The sequence below is a fragment of the Sciurus carolinensis genome, chromosome 6 (assembly GCF_902686445.1).
Source record: "Sciurus carolinensis chromosome 6, mSciCar1.2, whole genome shotgun sequence".
NCBI lineage: Eukaryota > Metazoa > Chordata > Mammalia > Rodentia > Sciuridae > Sciurus > Sciurus carolinensis.
This window is the reverse complement of record NC_062218.1, coordinates 93,633,026-93,655,977: the sequence shown is the minus strand read 5'-3', so window position 1 is coordinate 93,655,977 and position 22,952 is coordinate 93,633,026.

Here is a 22,952-nt window from a genome sequence, read left to right as displayed (position 1 = left end):
CCCTCAGGGCAGTCATTAAGTCAGGTGCAAAGTGAGGTGTTTCAACTCCTAACCCCAAGGGTTACAGTTAGAGCACTTGAGCAGTCAATAGGAAATTCCAGCTTTCACGTCTGTATTTATTATGCTCCTATTATTTGTTCCAGTTTCCCTTCCCCCAGGGAAGGATTCCCAATACACATATTTTCCCATCCTGTTCACAGAGGAATTCTATTAATGGGAGACAAAACATTTCATTCTACAGACAATGCTTAAGAGAAAAATGCTCCTGAGGAGGTAGGGTTTCCAGCTCACATCTCCCAAGAAGGCCCTTGACAAGTCTTCCTGTACCCCTCAAAGATGCCCCTTTACTCTGAAAGCCCACCATATTGTGCAGATTGGGAATGATCCTTCCCTGGCACAATAAGAGTCTACAAATGAGGAAGGAAAGACTCAAGGGCACCAGGTATCTTGGGGATGAGGAGGAAGGACGTGCGCAGTACATTTGGCTGAGAAAACTCCTCCTGACTCTCCGTGGGTAAGCAGAGCACTAGTGTGGTAATTTCTAAGAATATCCTCCAAAAGAATTAGAAATACCCAGCTAGGAGGTTTTTCACCTACCTGGCAAGGTTTATGCCAAGACTATTGTGGTCATTGAAGAGGAACAAAGGCATAAAATAATGTTTTGCCAGGAAATCAAAGCAAGAGAAAAAACCTGCATCACTGTAATTAGGTATTTGGCTTCACTGTATTTCAAATTGAGGTTTCCAATACAGTTTTGTTCTCTTCTTGAAAGGACTAATTATACTGATGTTTCCAAAGAAACACGTGATTGTTACAGTGGTTTTATTAGCATGTTTTTCAGAAAGCTGGTATGAATTAAAAGCAAGACCAATTTCATTCAAAAAATATTTGGTCGTTTTATTTTCAAACTCTGAAAGTAGGAGCATTCATATTTATAGATCCCTGTGTACACATAGAAATGCGTAGAAAAGCAGCCAATGTCTGCCTTTGGCTTTACTTCCAAGGAAACTAGAAGAATTACTCATGCACAAATAAGTACAAATAGCTGTCTTTGCAACCATATAGAGCAAACTTAGGAAAACACAGAGATTTCAAGTGGTATCAATGTGCAGAGGCATGCATTTGTTTAGTTGTTTATTAGATTTATGAAATTGTGCTTTTTTGTGATGCAGACTCTTCAGGGAGCTAATGCAAACTAATGTTTAATTAAAATAGATAGCAAACAACAGTGGCTGTCATATATTAGCATCAGTCACTCTCCCTAATAAAAAGAAGGTTTTTCTCATTGGGACTTTGCCAATCAGAGCAGGCAAAGAAAATTCTTACAAATGAGGACCTTCCAGGGGAAGCCTCTGATTATTTTCCCCTGCATTTCTAAACTGTATTTGGAGTGCTTCAAGTCAGGCTCATTGTGATGATGGCTCATGGGGAGAGGTGCAATTTCCAAGACTGGGGTCAAGTTATTCAGGGATGTAGAGGTCAGTATCTTACTTAGAATTACACTAGGAATAGAAAAGCCAGCTGGATCACATGGGGCCTCTTATTCCCACAGCTTATCCCATTTAACAGCCAGAGTAACATTTTCTATTCCCAGAGGCTCTCGGAGGTACTTACACTCATGTTATAACTAAATACAGATAGACTCAGGGGAAATTGATGGCAACATAAAATCACCTACAATGCTTACACGACCATACCTTCCCAGTCCATTTTGAAATTAGGTTCTTGTTTAAAAAACGACCTTCTGAAAAATCTCAAGGAGAAATTGAGGAAAGAGGAATGATTATTTGGAAGGCAAAATTAATAGAAGTCCTCCTTGTTTCCAAAAATAGAGAAGCAACCTCTCTTGCACTCAAAACCGCAGTCATTTTGTGGGGAGGCCTAAACCACCCATCACCAGTTTCAATACTGGGCATCTGATACATGCCTGGTCAGTAGAGCTTCTGGGTTCTGTGGCCATAATAATGGGGTCAGAAATACACAGACACACAGACACAAACACACTAGGTCAATAAGAGCACAAGAATGAATCACTGTATTTTTGTCATAATTAGGAAAAGTTTCCCCTGCGATGGGGGGGTGGGGATGCTAAGCTATGAAGATATGAGTTAGAAGACCTGGATACATGGGTGACCAAGGCTAGACAAGTTCTCATTTTGTTTCAGTTATTTTGAATTCATTTCTTGTGACATGAAAAGTACTAACATAGGAAGAGAGCTAGATGTCCAAAATACAGTCATCCCTATCCTTGGGGGATTGGTTCCAGGACCCCTGTATATGCTTGAGTCCCTTACATAAAATGGTGTAGTATTACATATAACCCATGCATACCCTATCATATACTTTTTTGTGTGTGTTCTAGACTTTGAACCCAAGATACTTTACCACTGAGCTACATCCCATCCCTCTTTACTTTATATTTTGAGATAGGGTTGCACTAAGTTGCTTAGGGCCTCTGTAAGTTTAGGCTGGCCTTGAACTTGTGATCCTCCTGTCTCTGCCTCCCAAGTTGCTGGAATTGCAGGTATGTGTCATCACATTGAGCTCTCTCATATACTTTAAATTATCAATAGAGTACTTATAATACCTAATTAAGGTAAGTGCTATGTAAATATTTATTATACTGTATTATTTTGAAAAAAAGACAAGAAAAAGAGTCTTATATGCTCAGTACAGAGGTGATATTTTTTCAAATATTTTTGATCCATAGTTGGTTGAATCTGGATGTGAAATTTGTCGACATGGAGGGCCAATAATATCTGACAGATGTGGTAGACAGAGTGCTAGGCTGAGAGTCAGGGGGTCTCATTCACCTACCAACTGTATGATTATGGGTGACCCACAGCTTCCTGCTCTATGAAATTATAGAAAGAGCAAAAACTGCAAGCTGTACTTCTAAAAACTCTTTAAAAAAAAAAAATCAATCCTTATCCCAAGTTCCATTATCTAAAATAAATCATGATACCACCAGAAGCAATATGAGTACTCCTTGACTATGCACTGTGTGAGGCCCTGGTTCTAAATGCTCCTTTTGTATTTCATTATCTTAATCCTCACAAAATCCTATAAGCTAAGAAAGTGTATTAGTCATTTTTGTGTTGCTGTGACCGAACTTCCTGACAAGAATTTACTTAGAGGTTGAAAAGTTTATGGTTTCAAAGGTTCAGTTCATGGTTAGCTGACCCCATTACTCTGGGTCTGAGGTGAGGTTGAACATCACGGCAGAAAGGCATAGTAGAGGGAAGCTTCTTGGCTCATGGTGGCCAGGAAACAGGGAAAGAGAAGCAAAGCACCAGGAGGCATGCCCCAGTGACTCCTTCCTCCAGCCATACCCTACCTACCTACAGTTACCACCCTGTTAGTCCATTCAAATAGTTAACCCATCAAATATCAATCTACTGACTATATTACAGCTCTCATTATCTGATCATTTCACCCCTACATATTCCTGCATTAACACAGGAGCTTTGGAGAGATACCTCATATCCAAACCATAACAGAAGGTTATAGTTTCCACTTTACAGAGAAAGAAACTAAACAATAGGGAGATGAACAAATATGTCCAAAGTTACAAAGTCATACAGAGTGGATCTGGGATAGGGATCCAGCAGCAAACACCTTGATTTTATTTCAGCCTCCAAAACTTTGAGACAATAGCCTTCTGTTTAAGCTACCCAGTTTGGGGCACTTTGTTACAGCAGACCCGGGAAACTAATACAATGATGAATAAATATATAAATGTGTGGAACCAAAGAGCAGAATTAAGAGAAAACTAAAGCAGTATGAGGTGGAAAAGAACTTCAAGGAGGAAGACACACTCCTCAGAGCTACAGGCTACAGAAGCTGTGGCGGCCTGAGGCAGAAGAATGATTCTCCGGACCTCACAAGTTTTGTTTTGCTTTGTTTCTTAATGTTTTCAGTGAAGTCAATCTTAGTGGAGTGGTGGAGGCAGACGCAATTACAAGAGAAGAAAAGTCCAAGGACAGACAAGAATGAGAGGGGTTTAGAGCCTCCCTTGAGAGTTTGAAAAGGATGCAAAAGGAAAATATATGCAGACCTGAAGGAGTGTTCTTTAGGATGGTGAAAGAGTGAGTCTGTTCATAGGATAAAAGAAAGAAGCCAAAAATGGGGAAAGACTGACAATACCATAAGATGTAATTGGAAAGTATAATACCACTGCCTCCCTGCTCAATGACGGCTCTAGTGTTGACCCCCGCTTCTGCTTCCATCACTGCAATGTGAACAACCCTTCCTGACATATCAACAGAATGTCTGGAAGACTACTCTTGCATCTAGCTATAAGCAACTTATTCTGGAGAGATTAACTTCCTGGAGAATGCACTTTTCCTGGCTCTTTGCTACCCTTCTTCCACCTCCTCTTTCTTAGAGGGGGAGTCCATCTGCATTGTTTCTTTGGCACTGGTTCATAAATTAATTCCAGCTGAAGTGGCAGCTGCATGGCTGGAAATGGCTAAAAACACAAGGTCTCTAATACAAACACACCTGAACCACTGGAATCCAAAAGCCTTCTGGCTCCAAAGAATTCTGAGTGATTCCTCGGAAAGATGAGAACTTAAAACTGGTCATATTTAGGATGGGGTACTTATCTAACATCTAAATAATTCTTTATACCTTTACCTGATCCACAGTCATTCTTTCTATACTGGAAATTCACTAATTTCCAGCTATAGCATTGCAAACTGAGATCTCAAAAGCAAGTTAGGATGACTTTGGAGTCATATATTCCTCAGTCAAAGTTCCAGCCCCACCATTTTATAACCAAGTAGCCTGGAGAAAATAACTCAACATTGTTAAGTCACATATCCTCAGCTATAAAAAAGCACAATAACAGCACTTACTTTTAAGGGTTGTTTTTAAAGTTGTTAAATGAGATATTACATAAAAAGCATTATTAGTTCCTGCATGACATGTAATTGTCATATAAATGTAAGCATTTATTGCTTTTCCCAACATAAACTCTCCTTTAAATCAACACAAACTAGTCTGTTCCACTGCACTTTAAATTTTTGTTAATAAAAAAATAATCTTATCCCCCATTATTCAAGATAAAACTTCTTAAAATACAAATAACTCCTGGGAAATGCAGATGAACTTACAGAAGGTACAGATGTCTGATGGTAGCATCGTTAAGGAACACATTTTGATGAGAGAGGAAACACAGGCAGCATGGGGCCCTTGGTACTATGTATAATAAAAGTGTCACAAGAAAAGACAGTGCCACACCAGGTAAATTCACCTGCTTGCCAATATTCCCTGGCCTCTCTGTGGGTAAGGTCAGCATTAAACCAGTGGGGTCTTTGAACCAAGTGTAATACAGCACTGCCCACACTATCATAGCTAGTAGAAGGGCAGTAAACCTCAGTAAATGTCTCAGAAAAGTCTCACATCACAACTACAGTGACCAGGCCATTCCTTTCAACTCACTAATGTCCCAGCCACAATACTTCCTCCTAAAATTGAGTCCAGTCCATCCTTCTGCAAATCAAATCAATATGATAAAGTTTGTTCTCAGATTTTTTTTAAAAGCCTAATTTCATGCTTTGGGCACAAATGTTCTTCATTTCCTAACTTGAAACAACAAATGGAAGCCTCAGTTATGACCATAATGGCAATTGTTCATCTGTATTTTCAGTAGGAAGATCAGAAATCATAATGTTATCTGAGGAATTCAGTAATGAAATTCACTATTAGAATGCAAGCAGCCATTTAGAGCCACATTTTCAAATAAGTTCAAATTTTATATATGAGGGCTAGTGGAAAGTTGAGTCTTAACATTTGACTCCCAGGTTTATCACTTATAACTGTATAATCCAAGACAAATTCAATTAATATTTATTCAACCAATATTTATTATATGCCTAATACATAATCTTTGAATTCTCATTTTCCCTATATGAAATGTAAATGATAAGCTCTATCCCTAAACTTGTGAGAATTCAATGAAAAAAAAATGCATTATGTGTGGATAACATTTGAGGTAGTAACTTTAGTTGCTCCTCCCTCACCCTCTATGGGTTAGCCAGCAGTCCATGTAGATCATTTAAAAGAGAACAGATAAGGGCCTGTCCTGCCTTAAAATATTTAGTTTCTTCTCCAAACAACAGAAAGTAGGCTCTGATTTCCTAGGAAGAAGTACTTGCATGGCAGGAAAAAAATTATTTATTTGTAAAACATTTGCCTTTTTGGCTTTTCTTTCCACAATTTTAAGCTCCAGAGCTGGGGGTTGGAGAAAGACCTTTACTGGTCTAAATTCCCTTGAGATTAATGAAGAAACAGAAAAATCCTATTATTCGAGGATAGACTCAGGAACAGTTCCCGAAGCACACACAGGGTCATAGCAGATCAAAGCAAAACACGATGCCCAGAGCAGATGAACCCTAAGTCACTTCACGAAAGACTTCTGTGTCCTAATTGGGGTAGAGATGACTGGGTACCCATGATGGCTATGTGGACCAAGTTGACTGAGGGGTTAGCTATGTGAAGAATTCGTTGATCAAACAGAATAATTCCTGACCCAGCAATACCCACATACCTATGTAAGTCTCCCAGGATCTTGATAGGATCTCCTACTGGAAACATAGAAAACCATTGAGTTTAAGCCTGGTGCCTGGTAGGATAGAAGCTCACAGTATAAAGTACATGGGCTTGTAGATAATGAAAGTTAGAACATGAACACAATTAGATATACTTCATCCCCACCAGGGTGGGTGTTTATAATAAAAAAGACAGATAATAATACATTGGCAAGGATGTGAAGAAATTAGGATCCTCATATATTGTTAGTGGGAATGTAAATGGTATAGCTGCTTTGGAAAACCGTTTGGCAGTTCCTTGAAAAGCTAAGCATAGATACCATATGGCATAGCAATTATATTCATGCATGAGAAATGAAAACATAGATACATGAATGTTCAAAAACTTGTACACAATTACTCATGGCAGCATTAAGCATATAGCTGAAAACTAGAAATGACCCAAATGTCTATCAACTGATGAATTAATAAGCAAAACCTGGTATATCCATACAATGGAATATCATTTGGTCATTAAAAAGTAATGAAGTACCTATACAAGCTATAAAATGGAGGAAACTTAATCTTATACTAAGGTTAACAAAAGTTTACCTGTTGTGTGATCCATTTACTTGAAATGCCTAACATAAGTAAACCTACAGTAACAAAGAACAGATTGTAGGGGGTAACTCTGAGAATTTTATGGAATTAGTAGTTCTGCTTGCACAACTTTGGAAATCTACTAAAGGTCACTGGTTTTACCCCTTTAAGAGTAAATCTGGAGGTGTGTGAAATTTATCTCAATTTTAAAAAGATATGATATATTTGCACACAAATCGCTCTTATATGAACCTGGTTATAGTTGGAGATTGAGAAATTGGAACTATTGTTAAAAACTAACTCAAGGCAGGAAGGAGCCAATCATCAGCAAAGTATTCACAATGCCATTTCCCAGTGGGTACGAGCTGGTAGACATCTTGAGGCAAATTAGAATTCTCTTGGTCTCTACTCCCCAAAGCTAAAAAAATCTTTCACCTCATGTGAGCTGGTGATCTATGGAAGGAAGATGCTTTTTCCCTGCCTCCTGAATGGTTCTTAATGAGCCAGCCTGAACAGCAGGGGCAAAGCATAGATCGTCCAACTCACTCCGACTTTACACATTATCGGAACTGAAACACTTTCTGTGCTGATCCTCAAAGACTGTCCTGGAAAGGAAAATATTTCTACTTTAAAGTTTTCTGATAGTATCATATAGGCAGGAGAGTGGGAGGATTAGAGCAGAGCTGTGTCATTTAAAGGAGTTAGATGTTTTAAAGGGACTGAAAGAGCAAGAGTGGACAAACGAAAGCAATAAACTAAGAGTCAGAATAGCACAGCTAACATAGGCAGCTCATGTAAGGATTAGGGGGAAAAGAAAACGCCCTTGAAAACGTCCTTCCAAATTCAAAAGCAGGCCTCAGGGTTTCTAATCAGAGAAAAATACTTAAAATATAAAGACGGTGGCACAACTCCGAGTCAAAGTATGGGTCCTTTTCTTATGACTGTTAAATGTGCAGTCCCCTTAGGATGGGAATAATGTCATTACCCTGGAGGGGTTCCATTATGATGCATACTGGCTCATATTTTAGTTTAAAGCAAAGGTTCTTAAGACTGTGACTTATTTCTGAAGAAATAAAAGGACTTTGAGAAGAATAGATGTAGTCGACATTATTATGGGGCATTGACATAGCAATTTGCTTGCAAATGATTTTCAAAACTACTGCTAATAATACACCTTATTGTATGTAGTACTCTCAACAAAATCGCCTTGGGTAATCAAATTAATACAAGGCAATGGAAAGGCAAAGGGAATTGGAGGACCTATAGCATTACCAACAATGACTATAATTAATATGAGTACAGAAAATAATCCAAAGGGACCATTGGACAACCCTGGGCAATGAAAGAGTTTTCCCAAGATATATCATTTTGCTTCCTTCCACAGAAGAATAAAGTAGTGGGGGACAATGGTATTTACTAGGAGAAGAAATTGATATGAAGACTGAGAGCTCAACAAAGGAGGTTCATCTGTATGTTGGGCTTGGGGGTAACAAGCCCCATACCTAGAATGGCTGGCCAGTATAACACCAATGTCACTGTTATCATAGCTCCTGAAATCAGAATGGGGATATCAGAGAGTCCAATGGTAACATAGAAGATGCCTGTGATACTTGGAAAAGAAAATCAGGATACACAGATAGGCACACACACAAATACACCACTTACATAAGAAACATGCTTTCTTTGAAACACTGCCCACAGATAAAGGGTGAAAACATCCAATTTTTATTTTACACTCATAGTGAATGCTATTTCCTACCAATGAGTGAGACCAATTTTATATAGTTATGTATGGGGTAAGTTCACCAATACATTATGATCAAGCATTGTATGGGTTAATATAACAAGATTACACACACACACACAGAATCGAGTGAAGCAGACCCCTGGCTCTAGTTACATGCTTCCAGAAACCAGAATATAGGGAAGATTTGCAGAGCAAAGTCTCACATAGAAACTAATTACCTGATCCAACTCTTTTAGTTTTCTCATTACTGCCCAGATTACTCATGGATACCATTCCCTAGTATGGCACCTTGACTCACAAGGAAACTTCAATTGGTTTGCTAATAGTGGGAATCCTATGAGCTAGAAATAGCTATCACAACTGTAATTTACCCTTAATCTGGTCTCCAGCCTTTCCTGATTGTCTTTGAAAGAACACACAGACCTATGTTCATCCCATTTAACCAAAAGTAAGGAGCAAGATTAGACAGTGATGCAAATATTTGAATCATTGAAGTTCCAGTGCCTAAAGCAATTGAAAAGATAGGGTCTAAAGAGCTTATCTGACAATGAGAAAGAAGATACAATGACCATACCCTATTGTTCCAGAAGCAAAGATACAGCAAGAATAACATCTTAAGTGTAGCTGGATTGAAAGATAAGGTTTTGATGATTACAGGGACTTGAGCATTGTATGAGTGATTTAACCTTAGAAATAAAGAACATAATTCTTAGACATTCAAATGGAACAGAAAATGGAAGATAATTATGGAGGAAATTTTTTAAAGGAAAAAGGGAAGTTGGGGGAATTTATCTTCATTCATCTGGATATCTTTTAAAAATAATAGTTTTATTGTATATATTTGGGGTGTACAACATGATGATTGATATGCATACACATGAATTGATTAATAAAGTCAAGCAAATTCGCATACCCATCACCTGGTATACTCACCTTTGTGTGTGTGTATGTGTGTTAAGAGAACCTAAAATCTATTCCCTTTGTAAATTACCAATACACAACACAATATTACTAACTATAGTCTAGATCTCTAGAGTTAATGATCAATCCTACACGTATGCAACTTCATACACTTTCACCTATATCTTCCCATTTGCCCCTGCCAACCCTGGCAACCAACATTTTACTTTTATTTCTACGTATTCAAGTATTTTTAGAATTCACATATAAATGAGACTATGCAGTAGTTTCCTTTCTGACTGACTTAGTTCCCTTATCTAGTAAGTATACCAGATAATGTCCTCTAGGGTTTTCTTTTTCTTTTACCATAACAGAATTTTCCTCTGAGTTATTACATGTCATCACAAATGGTAAGATAATCTTTTTGAAAGTCAAATAATATTCCATTTTACTTATATCTATATTGGTAAACAGATAGACCACATTTTACCCATTAATCTGTCAACAGATACTTCAGGTATTTCCATATCTTGCCTATTATAAATAATGCAGATATTTTTACAAGATAGTGATTTCATTCCCTTTGAGTATAAAGCCAGAAGAGGGATTGCTGAGTCATCTTTAAAGTGGGAGATAAGTCATCTTTGCAGAATAAGGGAACCAGTATGAGGGTTAGAATTTGAAAGGAATTACAGTCAAGTAAGTTGAATTAATGGGCTACCAAACAGCCGTAAGGATCTAGCAGCAATGAAACAGCATGAATGTGCAAGAGATATTTTCTTCAGCAAAACTCAGAAGACTGAGGTCAGAAATACACTGAGAGTTGACCAGTAAGGAGAGAGGGAGTTAAATTTCTTTGTGACATAGCTACAGAATTTTTTTTGTTTTTTTTGAGTGGGGAGAACCACGGATTGAACTCAGGGGTACTCAACCACTAAACCACATCTCCAGCCCTATTTTTTGTATTTTATTTAGAGACAGGGTCTATTGAATTGCATAGTGCCTTGCCATTGCTGAGGCTGGCTTTGAACTCCCAATCTTCTTAGCTCAGCCTCCCCAGTCGCTAGGATAACAGGCATGTGCCACCACACCTGGCATGGCTACTGACCTTGAGTCTACACTAAAATGCTAAAAGAGGAAATGGACTGTGAGAATAGGCAAGGATTCCAGGGTGAAGCCAGAGTTCATGGTGATTCCAAGTTCTAGGTTCCAAACCTATGTTCCTGACCTTAACCCTAACCCTAACCCCACAACCCCTTTTTAAATAAGGGAAAGAGGAAGAGATGAAAGACAGGAATTGTCATCAGAAATAAAGAGAGATAGAGGTGTGTGGATTCATGTAGTTTAAAGGGTCATGAAACCAGGGCAATAAAAACCCTCAGTGTGGAAGAAAACCCCTGAGACTAATGCCAATAGGGAAAGGAAAAAGGAAGACCAGAAAAATACCTCCAGTGACTGTTACTATACCTGAAACAACTATCAACCTTTTATCAACAGAGATCTTTTGTCCTTAGCCTCAATAGAATAGGAAGTCCTTGACAGGGTTGACAGAAAATGTCAAAAAGATGGGAAAACATTCAATGCCTCTAAACTCAGTTAGAAAACCAAGAACACATGTCCATGGAGTCCTTGGAGTTAGCACCCAGTTCAGTTCAGCAGTTACAAGTGTAGTAGTATAGTGACAGGTCTTTAGGGATCCAGAAACCCTAGGCTGTGATTTTACATCTTTATTTCCTCTGACTTTTCTTCAGTGTTTCAGGAAATAGGTAAATGCTATCTGAATGACTAATTCAATTTATTTAATAAGATGTTTGTTTTTGTAAATGCCATGTTAACTACAGTGTGTCATATCAGAGAGCAAAGATATGCAAACCAGATTTTATTTTAAGTTCAATATTACTGTGATTTAGAGAGTATGATTGGCAATTCTGAAGCATAAGGAAAACATTCACGAGGATTTTTAAAAATTATTTCTAAATTCCTCTGTTATTTATTCCATCTGTTCTCTGGGCTGTACATGTATATTTTTAACATGGTTCTAGTTTTGTCAATTCTTTGATAGTTTTCTCAGGGAAATACTTAGTGAGTTCAATCAATATCCATCCTACTGCTAACAACTGGCCTTCTGTTTTTTAAAAAAAAAATAGAGTTTGACTGACATCACAAGAGAAAGAATCCAATTCTTATATTCTCTAAGATTTATAGGCAAATAATCATTAAGGTGTTTGACCTCTAAGTTAACTTACATTAAAGTTGATATATTTTTATATCATACTTGGAACACATCTTGCATTTCAAGTATCCTCCAAGAAAATAACAGAAACTTCCTCCCTCCAAATTCAATAAAAAACTAAATTCTTAGTTAATTTTTCATGATGCTGATAAGTACTTCTGCTTTTATCCTATACAAAGTAACTGACAGGACATCAGACATCTGAAGCAATTCTCTCCATAAATAACCGGGAAACTGGACAAAATATCTGAAGCAGTTACAAGAAGAAATTGGAAAAAGGACAGCCTCAGATTGTAATCCTTGACAGAAGGGAAACAAGAGGGCTAAGCCCTGAATATCCTCAGCTTTCTGCCTGAGGCACTTCTCTAACTGTAGTACAGGAAGGGGGAACCCAAGGAAGCACGTCGCTCTCCCTAGGTAGGGGACATGGCAGGGTTTGGAGAGGTTAATGCAGCAGGATTTATGGGATATAGTATTGAAGAAGGGGAAGCTATGCATAGGCTTATCTTCAGATATCTTCCTAGGGGTTCTCTTGGGTCTTTGGTTGAATATCAATGTGTACATGCACCGGGGGAAACTGCACAAGGCTGAGTAAAGAACAACTTCCAGGAAGCAGTAAGTTTAACAATTCTCAGAGTCCAGATCTGGAGAATGCTTGAATTCCAGCCAATTAGAGTAGAGAGACCCAGTTGGCCAACTAGAACCTTCGGTAGAGATTCCAGGTGTGTCATTCCTTAGAAGTAGAGCTAAAGTAACCCTTGAGTAAAAGTTATTTTTAGTTAACACTTGTTACAGTTTGGATGTGAGGTGTCCCCCAGAAGCTCACGTGTGGGACAGTGCAAGAAGGTTCAGAGGAGAAATGATTGGATTGTAAGAGTCTTAACACAATCAGTGATTTAATCTCCTGATAGGGCTTAACTGAATAGTAACTAAAGTGATAGGGTGTGGATGAAGGAGGTGGGAATTGGGGCTTGGCTTTGGGTATATTTTTGTATCTGGTGAGTGAACTCTCTTTCTGCTTCCTGATCAACATGTGAGCTTTTTCCCTCTACTACCCTCTTGCATCATGATGTCCTTCCTCACCTGGAGACCTGAGGATTGGAGTTGGCCTTCTGTGGACTAAGACTTCTGAAACCATAAGCCTCCAAATAAACTCTTTCTCCTCTACAATTGTTCTGGTTGGGTCCTTTAGTCACAGGAGCAAAAAAGCTGACTAAAACAACACTCTAACAGCTTAAAAAATTTCACAGAATCAGATGTCCCTCAAATACCTTACTTGCCTGTCAAACTCTTTAAAAAGACCAAAATAAAAAACCCTATGTTCATCAGTATAACATTTATAATGTCTATTGTCCAATCAAATAGCACTAAACAAATAAAGAAGCAGAAAAACCCGGAGCTCCCCATTTTGGTGAGACAGCAATCCCTGCTATGGTTTGGATATGATCTGTCTACCACAGGTGCATATGCTAGAACTTGGTCCCCATTGAAATGTAATTGAGGCATCTGAAACATTAAGGGGTAGGACCTAGTGGGAGATAATTAGATCATAGGGACACCACCCTCAGAAGGGATCAATACCCATGTCACAGGATTAAGCTAGTTCTTCCATGACTGGATTAGTTTTCACAAGAGTGAGTTGTTATAAAGCAAAACCATGTCACATTTTTGACCCCTCCTGCATGTGGTCAATGCCCATCCCATCTCTTCACCATGTTGCTATGCAGTCAAGGAGCCCATGCCAGGACACTGGCACCATGCTATTTGAAACTTTCAGCAACCAGAATCATGAGCTAAATAAACCTCTTTACTTTGTAAGTTACCCAGTATCAGGCATGTTATTATAGCAATACACAGACTAAGATAATTCCTAAACAGTTCTTGGAGAAACTATTTCTGCATCAATATGAGAACAATCTTAGGGTGGAAAAGTCAAGGAAAATAATCACTAGGTAACTTATCTCTATGTCTTTAGTCTACTACCAACTCCATTCTAGTCACTAAAAAAAAGTCTCTGCCAGGAACTATGGCACAAACCTGTAATTCTAGCAACTCTGGAGGCTGAAACAGGAGGATCACAAGTTCAAGGCCAGCCTCAGTAATTTAGTGAGGTCCTAAGCAATTTAGAAAGACCCTGTCTCAAAGTAAAAATTTTAAAGTGGGGGAGTGCAGGGGTGTATAAAGCACCCCTGGGTTCAATCCCCAATACCAAGAAAAAAAAAGTCTCTTAGAAGATAGATAATACAGAGGCATTCCCATGTGCAAACATGCAGAAGTTAGTCAAACTACAGCAGAAACTCCTGAAAATACTACAATAGATCAGAAAAAGTCTATGGCATTTCTACAGAGTACATGTGTCTGAATGATATATATTTATTTCTTTACCTTGACATATTTATCATTCCTACTTAATTGATTATGATGGTAAGAACTGAATTTTTTTTTCCTAACATGACAGGTGATTAGAAAAAAAGCCCTGTTTTCTCCAAAAGAGAGAAAGAGAGATAAGAGTGGATAATGGATCGAAAATAAACATGGATTAAAATGTAGAAATAAAAAATAGAAGTAGGAAAGAAAAATAAGTTATATATCATCACAAAATAAAGGGAACTGGTTGTCTCAGAATAGTAAAGCAAAAGCAGTATGAAAATTTCGCATAAATAATAAAACTGACTGAATCTGACCTTTGGGTAATGTGATTACTGTTGGCTACATCGTTACTAAATTATTAAGATGATGACTTCAGTTGCATGATCTTACTTCCAAAATAAATTCATGGAAATGATTTATAAAATATATTTAAAAGTTATGACCACATCTCTAAACTGAAAAAACAAAGAAGGAAAATACTGAGAGAAAGGAGTGGAAGAATGAAAGGAGAGAAGGAGAGAATATTAAGAACATTTTTGACAATTAAGTCAGAAACTCAAGTGAAATAATTTTATGGGAAAATAAATATTGCCAAAATGGACAGTTGAATAAGTAGACAATCTGTGTTATAACTATTAAAGAAATTAAATTAGAATTTAAAAATATAATCAGAAATTAAGCATCAGATACAGAAGGATTTAAGTTTCTGTCTTCCAAAATTTTCAGAGCTTCTCTTCACCTTAGGTTGAGGGGGGGAAGAAGGAAAATTCTTTTGAAGATAATTTAAAAAAAAAAAAAACATAAAAATTCCTAGGCTTATTATAAAAATTGTACTAAAAAAAGCAAAAATATTAACTATTCAGATAAAAGAAGGCAATATCTTCAAAGCAGCAAATAAAATATTAAAGTGAATTTGCAATAGAAATTAGGAAACCAGAAAAAAGAGAAGTATCTTCTTTAAAGTGTTAAACACTGCCAAGAATTTCATGACAAGAAAAAATATTTCAATGGGAAGGCAAAATAAATACTTTGTATTATAATAAAAAATTGTTACCATTAGACCTGCTATTTAAAAAAATATAAAAATTTATAATATATATATATAAAATCACAGACATGCAAAAAATAAAATAGCCATGAATGTGAGAAATATAAATGACTATTGATTATAAAAAATAAAACCTATTGTGAGATTTTTTTTTTAAAATCTAGATTAAAATGCATGACAAAAATAATACAAGAAGCACAAAGAGTAAGTCAGTTAAAGAACTCCAAGGTAATGGTGAAATAATCATTAATATTAGCTTATATCAAAGCAAATTGCATGTTATAATCTCTAAGAATTGAAAAAGAATATAAAAATAAGCTATATACAAGGGAGAAAGAAATAATAAAAATATGTTTGATTAATCCACTAGGAAGTAAGCAAAGTAAAAATGAAAACAGTAAGATCCAAATAAAAACTCATAACAAGTTCAAATATATACATAATTATATGAGTATAAAGGAATTAAATATTACTGTTCAATGCTCAAAGGAAGATTTGTAATCTTTAAAATAGTAGAAAAAGTTTTTAAAAATTAATGATTTCATCTTTCAATTTGAGAAGCTAAAATGAAGTAAATCAACTCAAATGACAATAGAATGAAGGACAGAAGGACATAACAAAGACAGGTCAAAATTAAATTTGAAGCTTTGGATGAATTTAATAATTTCCTTTGATTTAACTGATCAAAATAAAAAATGTAAATGCATCGATATCTATTAAAGAAATTGAATTCATTTAAAAATTTTTTCAAAACAAAGAATATACCAAGTCTAAAAGAGTTCATGGGTGAATTATTTTAAACACTTAAAGAACTAACATCTGTTTTATACAAACACTTTCAGATATGAGAAATAATAAATGCTTTCAAATGTTTTTTGTGAGGACAGGATAATTTGATTATTATTTGTATTGAAAGGATCTAGAAATAACCACCAAATTATTCTAGTTCAGGCTGCTATAACAGAATGTCACAGAATGGGTGGCTTAAACAAGAAATTTATTTCTCTCCATTCTGGAAGCTAAGTCCAAGATCAAGGCACTGGGAGATTTGGTACCTGGGGAGGTCACTCTTCCTGGTTTACAGGCCTGTCTTCTTGTATCACCACATGGCCAAAAGTAAAATCATCTCTCTCGTGTTTCTTCTTCTAAGAATTCTAAACCCACTCACAAAGGCTACACTTTCACGACCTAGTTACTTCCCCAAAGGTCAACTGCCTAATACAATCATACTTGGGATTAGAGTTTTAACTCATGAAGTTGAGGAGATACAAACATTTCATCCATAACACAAATAACAGAAATCAGCACCTCGAGTTCCCAGATCGAGGTCTCAAAATATCAATTTCAACTAAAAGGATCCAGGACTCTGTGGAGAAATGCATGATTTCAAGTCTGGGACTGAAATGTCCAAGATGAACCTAGAATATCTTGTCATAACAGATGTCGAGGAAGTTTTCAATGACAACTAGGGTTCTATCTAAAGGACACAGGAGCCATCATGATTGTTCAAAGATGGAACCAAAGCCATTACATAATTTTTAGGGCAAAATAAAATTATAGGGTCATTGTTCAAAACACAGTGGGAAAATGGTCATTAAAAGCACTATATGATTTTTTCTTCCTTCTGCAATCTGTCTCTTGACTTCTCATGATGCTTTAATTTGCTATTTAATGTGATCCTAAACAATGAAAAATTGAAAATTTTAATTATTAACAAATATTATCACTCACCTTTTATGGTATTATTCCATTTTTAGGTGCAAATAGAAATCATTTATCTCATAAATAGAATTACAGAAATTCCACATCTTGTATTTCATAGCTGGGCTGGTACATTCATATGTACTCCACTTTTACCAGAATAGTAGAAAAGCCACATAAAACTACCTCATCTATTTTTTTGTTGTTGTTGTTTTTGTTTTTTTGGTTTTTTTTTTTTTTATTTTGATAATAAGCACTTTCTACCAACACTCTCTACCTTTAACTCACTGATTAGTAAAATAAGAAAAAGAAGCTATGGGTTTCCTTCTTTCCAATGTCATCATTTTTTCATCTATATGAATCTTTTGATAATACAGGGAAATACTTTTAGTAAGGCAATATACAACAGGGTTCCTTGGTCATTGTTTCTTAGAATGCTATTGCCTTCTTTGTTCATTAGAAGCAAGCTCTTGTTAGAATGAAACATGAGCCTTATAAGTGTCCTCATAAGATACACAGAGGAAAAACACAGAGAAGGAAGAGGAGAGGCTGCGTGAGACAGGCAGATACTGGAGCGAAGCAGCCACAAGCCTATACACCCGAGGAACCATCAGAGGCCGGCAGAGGCAAGGAAGGTCCTCCTGAAGAGCTTGCAGAAGGGACACAGCCCTGCCAATCCCTTAGTTCTCAACTTCTGGTCTCTAGAACCACAAGAAAACTAATTTTTGTGATTGTAATAATTTGTCACAGAAGTCACAGAAAACTAATACAGAATCTTGAGTGTGGATCCCTGTGAGACAGCATGGGTTTCACATCCATGAGGCCAGCTCTAGGCACCGCCAATGTAGTGGTTCAATAACCAGATGATTTATGCATTGATGGGAACAATAAATTAGAAGGAATTGAGACACATCAAATATGGTTAAACATACTGCTAAAGATATCTAAGGAGAATGCTATATAAATATCATTTTTTTGGAAACTGATAAAAGAAATCAAGATATACCTTTCCTTTCCTATACAAATTATAACTCACAGTTGTTAAATAGTTGATAAGGAGAGTTCTTTGTGGATATTTTCCAGCCAGTAGCCACAATTAGATTATCACCATTTTTCAACCTCTATGGAATTGATGGATTCCAGCAGTGGTCTTCAAAAACTGCTGACATTCCATAGAGGTAAAATCATCATTCTGTTTCTAGAGCAAAGTGAATAATACCATCTTAGATGTAGTCTAGCAACTGAAAAAAAAAAAATCAAACTTAAATCTGATAAATCATCTAAATCGAACTATCAATGTGTAGAAAACACTACGGGCAGAGGAACATGTTAAAGAATGCCTTGAAAATGCTTTCAGAAAATATCAGATTGTATTTCTGTAAGAGAAACTCACCAGTAATATACAATTGTTTTTTGTTATTTTTGTTGTTTGTTTGGTACTGGAGATTGAACCCAGGGGCACTTTATCACTGAGCTACATCCCCAAACCTTTTAATTTTTTATTTTGAGACAAGGTCTCTCTAAGTTGAGGTTGGTCTTGATCTTGTGATCCTCCTACCTCAGCCTCCCAAGTTTCTGGGATTAGAGGCATGTGTCACCTCACCTCGCTGTCTTTTGTTTTAAATAAATAAATAAACTGCAAGGTAAACAAAAACAAACAGGAAGAGGAGACATGGTTTTAAACAATTGTAAAACAAATATCAAATTAGAAATTTAATGTTTAATTTTCATTCAGATCATAAACTTTTTTTCTTTTTTTTATTTTTATTATTATTGTATACAAATGGGATACATGTTGTTTCTCTATTTGTACATGGAGTCAAGGCATACCATTTGTGTAATCATACGTTTACATAGGGCAATGATGTTTGATTCATTATTTTTTTCCCTTCCCCCCCACCCCTCCCACCCCTCTTTTCCCTCTATACAGTCCTTTTTTCCTTCATTCTTACCACACTCCTTATCCCTAACCCTAAACCTAACCCTAAACCTAATGCTAACCCCTCCCACCCCCCATTATATGTCCTCATCCGCTTATCAGCGAGATCATTCGTCCTTTAGTTTTTTGAGATTGGCTTATCTCACTTAGCATGATATTCGCCAATTTCATCCATTTACCTGCAAATGCCATAATTTTATCATTCTTCATTGCGGAGTAATATTCCATTGTATATATATATACCACAGTTTCTTTATCCATTCATCAACTGAAGGGCATCTAGGTTGGTTCCACAATCTGGCTATGGTGAATTGAGCAGCAATGACCATTGATGTGGCTGTATCTCTGTAGTATGCTGATTTTAAGTCCTTTGGGTATAGACCAAGGAGTGGGATAGCTGGGTCAAATGGTGGTTCCATTCCAAGCTTTCTGAGGAATCTCCATACTGCTTTCCAGAGTGGCTGCACTAATTTGCAGCCCCACCAGCAATGTATGAGTGTTCCTTTTTCACCACATCCTCACCAACACCTATTGTTGCTTGTGTGCTTGATAATCACCATTCTAATTGGGGTGAGATGAAATCTTAGGGTAGTTTTGATTTGCATTTCCCTTATTACTAGGGATGTTGAACATTTTTTCATATATCTATTGATTGCTTGTACATCTTCTTCTGTGAAGTGTCTGTTCATTTCCTTAGACGATTTGTTGATTGGATTATTTGTATTCTTGGTGTAGAGTTTTTTGAGTTCTTTATAGATTCTGGAAATTAGCGCCATATCTGAAATATGGTTGGCAAAGATATTCTCCCACTCTGTAGGCTCTCTCTTCACATTGCTGATAGTTTCCTTTGCTGAGGGAAAGCTTTTTAGTTTGAATCTATCCCAGTTGTTGATTCTTGCTTTTATTTCTTGTGCTATGGGAGTCCTGTTAAGGAAGTCTGATCCTAAGCCAACAAGTTGAAGATTTGGACCTACTTTTTCTTCTTTAAGATGCAGGGTCTCTGGTCTGATTCCAAGGTCCTTGATCCATTTTGAATTGAGTTTTGTGTAGGGTGAGAGATAGGGGTTTAATTTCATTCTGTTGCATATGGTTTTCCAGTTTTCCCAGCACCATTTGTTGAAGAGGCTACCTTTTCTCCATTGCATATTTTTGGACCCTTTGTCTCGTATGAGAAAATTGTATTTATTTGGGTTTGTGTCCATGTCCCCTATTCTGTACCATTGATCTACCTGTCTATTTTGGTATCAATATCGTGCCGTTTTTGTTACTATTGCTTTGTAGTAGAGTTGAAGATCTGGTATTGCAATACCCCCTGCTTCGTTCTTGCTACTTAGGATTGCTTTAGCTATTCTAGGCTTTTTATTCTTCCAGATGAATTTCATAATTGCTTGCTCTATTTCTGCAAGGTACATCATTGGGATTTTAATTGGAATTGCATTGAATCTGTATAGCACTTTAGGTAGTATGGCCATTTTGACAATATTAATTCTGCCTATCCAGGAACATGGGAGATCTTTCCATCTTCTAAGGTTTTCTTGAATTTCTTTCTTTAGTGTTCTGTAGTTCTCATTGTAGAGGTCTTTCACCTCTTTTGTGAGATTGATTCCCAAGTATTTTATTTTGTTCAATGCTATTGTGAATGGGGTAGTTTTCCTAATTTCTCTTTCTGAAGATTCATCACTTATGTATAAAAATGCATTGGATTTATGAGCATTGATCTTGTAACCTGCTATTTTACTGAATTCACTTATGAGTTCTAAAAGTTTTCTGGTGGAATTTCCAGGTTCCTCTAAATATATAATCATGTCGTCAGCGAAAAGGGATAGTTTGAGTTCTTCTTTTCCAATTCGTATCCCTTTAATTTCTTTGGTTTGTCTAATTGCTCTAGCTAGAGTCTCAAGGACGATGTTGAATAGAAGTGGTGAAAGAGGGCATCCCTGCCTTGTTCCAGTTTTTAGGGGGAATGCTTTCAGTTTTTCACCATTTAGAATGATATTGGCCATGGGCTTAGCGTAGATGGACTTTATAATGTTTAGGAATGTTCCCACTACCCCAATTTTTTCTAGTGTTTTGAGCATGAAGGGATGCTGTATTTTATCGAATGCTTTTTCTGCATCTATTGAAATAATCATGTGATTCTTAACTTTAAGTCTGTTGATATGGTGAATGACATTTATTGATTTCCAAATGTTGAACCAACCTTGCATCCCTGGGATAAAACCCACTTGATCGTGGTGCACTATCTTTTTAATATATATTTGTATGCGATTTGCTAAAATTTTGTTGAGAAGTTTTGCATCGATGTTCATTAAGGATATTGGTCTGAAATTTTCTTTCCTCGATGTGTCTCTGTCTGGTTTAGATATCAGGGTGATTATTGGCTTCATAGAACGAGTTTGGGAGGGTTCCCTCCTCTTCTATTTCATGGAATAGTTTGAGGAGTATTGGAATGAGCTCTTCTTTAAAGGTTTTGTAGAACTCGGCTGAGAACCCATCTGGTCCCGGACTTTTCTTTGTTGGTAGGCTTTTGATGACCTCTTCTATTTCATTGCTTGAAATTGGTTTATTTAACTTGTGTATGTCCTCCTTGTTCACTTTAGGTAATTCATATGTCTGTAGAAATGTGTTGATGTCTTCGAGGTTTTCTGTTTTGTTGGAGTATAGATTTTCAAAATAGCTTCTAATTATGTTTTGTATTTCACTCGTGTCTGTTGTGATGTTTCCTTGTTCATTCCGAATTTTAGTAATTTGAGTTTTCTCCCTCTTTCTCTTTGTTAGTGTGGCTAAGGGTTTATCAATTTTGTTTATTTTTTCAAAGAACCAACTGTTTGTTAATTTTTCCGATTGTTTCTTTTGTTTCAATTTCGTTGATTTCAGCTCTGATTTGAACTATTTCCTGTCTCTACTACTTTTAGTATTGGTCTGCTCTTCTTTTTCTAGGGCTTTGAGCTGTAGTGTTAAGACATTTATTTGTTGATTTCTACTTTTTTTGAATGCGCCCCATGAAATATATCTTCCTCTAAGTACTGCTTTCATAGTGTCCCAGAGATTTTGATATGATGTGTCTTTATTCTCGTTTACTTCTAAGAATTTTTTTATTTCCCTCCTGATGTCTTCTGTTATCCATTCATCATATAATAGTGTATTATTTAATCTCCAGGTATTGGAGAAGTTTCTGTTTTTTATTCTGTCATTTATTTCTAATTTCAATCCATTATGATCTGATAGAGTACAAGGTAGTATCTCTATCTTCTTGTATTTGCTAACAGTAGCTTTGTGGCATAAAATATGGTCTATTTTAGAGAAGGATCCATGTGCTGCTGAAAAGAAAGTGTATTCGTTCTTTGTTGAATGGTATATTCTATATATGTCGGTTAAGTCTAAATTATTGATTGTGTTATTGAGATCTATGGTTTCTTTATTCAATTTTTGTTTGGACGATCTATCCAGTGGTGAGAGAGGTGTGTTAAAATTGCCTAGTATTATTGTGTTGTGGTCTATTTGATTTCTGGAATTGAAAAGGATTTGTTTGACGTACGTGGATGAGCCAAAGTTCGGGGCATAGATATTTATGATTGTTATGTCTTGCTGATTTATGCTTCCCTTAAGCAGCATGTAATGTCCTTCTTTATCCCTTCTGACCAGTTTTGGCTTGAAGTTCACATTATCTGAAATGAGGATGGCTACTCCAGCTTTTTTGCTGTGTCCATGTGCATGGTATGTTTTTCCCCATCCTTTCAGCTTTAGTCTATGGGTATCTCTTTCTATGAGATGAGTCTCTTGCAGGCAGCATATTGTTGGATTTTTCTTTTTAATCCAATCTGCCAGTCTATGTCTTTTGATTGATGAGTTCAGGCCATTAACATTCAGGGTTATTATTG